This window comes from Sinocyclocheilus rhinocerous, unplaced genomic scaffold (assembly GCF_001515625.1).
Source record: "Sinocyclocheilus rhinocerous isolate Xijiao unplaced genomic scaffold, SAMN03320098_v1.1 scaffold697, whole genome shotgun sequence".
NCBI lineage: Eukaryota > Metazoa > Chordata > Actinopteri > Cypriniformes > Cyprinidae > Sinocyclocheilus > Sinocyclocheilus rhinocerous.
Window position 1 is genome coordinate 1,644,334 of NW_015664033.1, and position 4,683 is coordinate 1,649,016.

A 4,683-nucleotide genomic window follows, 5' to 3' on the forward strand; every position below is an offset into this window, starting at 1 on the left:
GAAACACACGGCGGGCTAGAGTGAGCGGTGGCCTAGAGTATGCGGAGGCTGGCTTGAGTGAGCGGAGGTGGGCAGGCTTGAGAATGGTGCGGCCGGTGGATTCGATGAAGGAGCGGACGGTGGGCTTGTGGCAACCACATGTGACGGCCCCGGGCTGGACTCCGCTTCGTCCACGGTGAAAGCCGATCCGGCGATCCACAGCGCGAAGTTGATGTATTTCCATCATATGACCCCTTTAAACAACGCGGCGCAGGACGGGAAAATGAGAACTGCGTCGGGCTGAAACTAGCAAAAACACTTTCGCCGCGCCTTGCGCTGTATTGCGCCGGGTGTATGATAGGGCCCTCCAGGTCTGGGGAGAAACAACAGCTGCCTACATTTTTAAGTAGTATATAAATTATTCTCCCTTTATAGCTTTGAAACTTGAGGCTGTTTTAAAATAGCCTTCCTTTTAGCAATCCATAATTTTGCCATCGTTCACATTTCATTAAAATTAACATCTTGTAGCTAATAATGAACCTGAATAGAGTGCATCGAACATTTGACAGGTAATGTTATTGAATTGAGACAACAGAAATATTATCACAATTTTAACACAATTAATAATTTTTATGTGTTTATTATTAGTTCATTAATGTTGGTGCATTTTGTCTTTTATATTTTGAATATTTAAAATGGCTGTATTTAGAATTTATAATGAAATCTATTATTTATCAAGATTTATAAATGTGTTTATTTAGTTATTTTTTAATCCTTAACAAACACAGTGACCTGCATATCACAGATTGAGAACCACTGCTTCATCGCAATCGTCCTTCCTTCCTCTGTCTCCCTTTATCCATTTCCCTCTTTCCTCCATTGATATCTCTGATCTCCTTTCCTGTCCCACTCTCTTCCATTTTCTCCTCCTATTTACCTTTTTCTCACTCTCCCTATCTGCGTCTTGTTCTTCAGGCTGACAGATCAGTCCCTTCTCTCCTCCCTCTGTCTCTCTCTCTGATCATATCTTTGAACAAGTAGTTATTAATGACATACAGAGACTGATGAATTATTCACCAAAGAGAGACAGAAAGTACAGAGAAAGGAAGAAGGAAAACAGCAAGAGGGAGTATGAGAGGGATGGAAGGAGAGGAGTAAGATGGAGGGGGAGAAAGGAGGAGGAGGGCAAAGGAGAGGCAAATGAGACAAATGATGAAGGTGGTGTTAGATGAGGATGGAAAGCATGATGTCTTTCCTGTAATGTTTCAGAAGAGATTGTGTGCGTATGCAGTCATGCCAAGGTTTCAGAAATGAAATCAAAATTTCATAATTGTTTGCTCATAGTATGGCCCATATGTGCACTATTGCTGAAGGGTATTAATGCCGTCAAGCATACAGTAACAGGGTGAAACAGAAAAAAAAGTATTTTTAACCTTAGACATGGGTTTTTTAATTGTAAAAGACAGCCGTTAATCTAGATTTGGATTTGCATCTTTATACAATCCTTCAAGATTTTACCACACTAAAATTATATGTGTATTTTTTGAAATACTCAGGATGAAAACCAAAGATGAATTTTAGGAGGTAGTTAATATTTAGTAAATTTTTTTTTACTATATATATATATATATATATATTAGGGCTGTCAGTCGATTAAAATTTTTTATCTAATTAATTACAGGGTGCTGCGATTAATTAATCTAATTAAGCGCTAACTAAATTTGGCTGTGAAAATACCCCCAAAAGATCATTTAAAGCTATTATTGTGTTAAATGTTTAGGCTACAACGGGCTAACATAAAGTAAAGGAACATAAAAGAAGATAATTTGAGAAACATCTCAGTATTTTTTGTTCATGCAATGAAAAGCTTTGTTACCAACAGTCTTCAAAATACCTTCTTTTATGTTGTTCAAAAGAAAGTAATTCATTCAGGTTTGAGACAACATGAGGGTGAATAAATGATGACCCAATTTATTTATTTATTGTGAACTATCGCTTTAATGTTTTTATTCTCTTGTTTTTTTTAATATATAAATGAAATTATACTCTAAAAAAGAAACTAAAACTACCAGCAGGTGGCGGTAAATGTCTTTATGAGTCGATTCGTTCAAACGGCTGATTCATTCAGGAATGAAGTAAACGGCTCTCTCTATGAATATAGGTGCATCCCAAATCGCGTACTTATGCACTATCTATTGACGTTTTGTTGTATAAATAGTGTGAGTAGTGTGTTCACACTGAAAATTCCAAAAAGAAAAAGTGCACTTTAAATACCCGGATGATGCACTTAAATAACTGAAAAAACTAAGTGTGGAATGTTGAACACTTCATGCACTCAACTGTCGCAGCTTTAATTACATAGTGAAGGGGGAGGGGCTATCAAACAAAATAACCTTATATAATTCATACACTACATGGTTGAGTACATAGTGCATAAGTACACAGTGTATAAGTGCATAGTGTATAGTGCGTCATTTGGGACGCAGCTTGGGTCTTTGAATCATTGATTCACACGATTCGTTCAAAACGCGGATTCATTCAGAAACCAAACACCGCTGTGTTGCTCGGAGACGCACAACAGTTCTGCTGTGGCTTTATAGGTAATATTTTCATTGGCAAAATTGAACAAAACACACACTATTGTGTTTAAAATATAACATAATATTAACTTCTCATTTACTGAACTGTTGTATCAAATCACATTTGCACTCGTGCAAATCAGGATAAAAGCAGCACCCGTGTGATACTGCTTTCGCTGCACGTGTGATATCGCTTAAAGATAAGAGACATATATATATTAGTGCTGTCAAATAATTAAATAGATGCATGTGTTTGTATTTATACATACATAGTAAATATACACAGTGTATATATATGATATATATGAATATAACCTAATTTATTCAACGTTGTATATACGTATGTATTTCTAAATGAATGTATTAAGTACTGCACTCATGTTATGAAGCATAGTGTGAGAACACAATTTTCACAATATTCTAATCTTACCAAAGGCTTCCAAAGGAGAGCCAAACCTCATGATTCAGATTTTGACATTTTTTCTTCCTTCCCATTTTATGTTGGATTACTGAAATCTCCTCTTTTATGACTGTTTGCAATCCAAAGAATTTCTCTTCCTGTTATTCCAGTTTAAATTCCATTCCAACATCCTGTGAGACGTGGCCAAATCAATTAAAATTCTAAATTCTAAATTGAAAGTGAGCCAGTTCTGACTTTTGCCCAAGCCAGACTGGTTCTTTGGAGACCTGCGAATGTGTGAACCATGCATGGAGGAAAACGGAGTAGTTGGGAGCAGAAGCAAAGATGGTGGAACAAAAACTGAGAAAGACGGCATGACATAAAGGAAAATAAAGGGCGAGCTGACAGTCATACGATATAACCTCCTTGCATAATAGAAATTACAGAGTAGCTCAAGGTAGAACCACCCTGGGGGCTTTTAGAGCTGGTGGGTGTTGCGTCTGAGGAAGTGATGTGAGTGCAGGGTAAGCGAAGGAACTATGTGGGTGTGAGATCTGAATAGAGCTCCTGAGAGTCAGGCTGACAGACAGGCCCTTTGTTTTTCTTGATTGGCAGGCACTTGTTTGTCCCTGCTTGCTGGAGAGTAGCTGTTCTACTCAGTCTGGTGCTGAAACCGAGTTGCCAAAGTCTCGTTTTTTCAAGTGACTCACTAATGCGCACCCTTAGAAATTGTTATTAAAGGCTGCATGATTGAAAGCTCATACTCTGTGAGAGACAGAGTCATAAGGCTTAATCACAGTTTAGAGGACATCTTTGTGGAAATTGTCATTGGCATTGACACTTCTTCTGCTTGGAAATAAATCCATCGTTTTCTTGGCTTTGTATTCAGATAAGAGCTAGTGAATGTTGGGAGAGCCAGTGGTAATTTACAGAGGCACAATGCGCCATCTCCTTTCCTTTTTCTCCTTCTGATCCTCTCTCTCTCTCTCTCTGTGCACTTCCTTCAGTTTCATTCCATAAGCGCAGCATCTGTCTGCCAACGCTACCTCATTTGCACATTTTTCTTTTCAAATATCTCTGCGTTCATCCTCCCAGGTTATGCAATCAAGCTTGTTACCTAGAGTTGGGAACTGGGAACTGAGTTGCATTTTTAAAAAAAATACTGTACCATAACCGATTGATTTCCATGATGTTCGTTTCCATTAATGGTACTTGAACATCTGCGTTCATCTGCCGATGATGTAGAACTGAATCTACGGCGCTATGGAAAAAGAAAAAGAGTTTGCAATGGTAATTCTCTCTCATGTGATGAGAGAGAAAGACGGCAAAATTATACACAGATAATAAATAGACAAGAGAATTCAAAAATAAAAGAGAAGTCATAGTTAAGACAGCAAATTTTTTTTAAACAGGCACTCACTAGAGTACTCAAAAGAAGTTCTAATATTGCTTTGAGGCCCAAGTAGGGTAGGATTTTGACAGCGGGGTAGGATTTAGTCACAAAATCTGTTCTTTATAATGAACTGGTCAAAAAGACAGTGAGTTGTCAGTTTGAATCAGTCTAACGACTCACTCACTGACTGAATCGATCACTGAACCACAACTCGAAATGAATCGAGAATGCCTTCTGTGTGCTGTGTGTACTTAAGGCTTGTGATACTTTTTTTTCATGTAACAATCCAAAGTTTTTAAATATTAATATAAATTATATATATATATATATAT

General features: G+C 37.6%; 1 pseudogene; it reads left to right on the forward strand.

Annotated features, from left to right (window-relative positions):
- Positions 1-4,683, forward strand: part of LOC107729541 (synaptotagmin-C-like) — a 43,638-nt pseudogene that overhangs the window by 12,804 nt on the left and 26,151 nt on the right.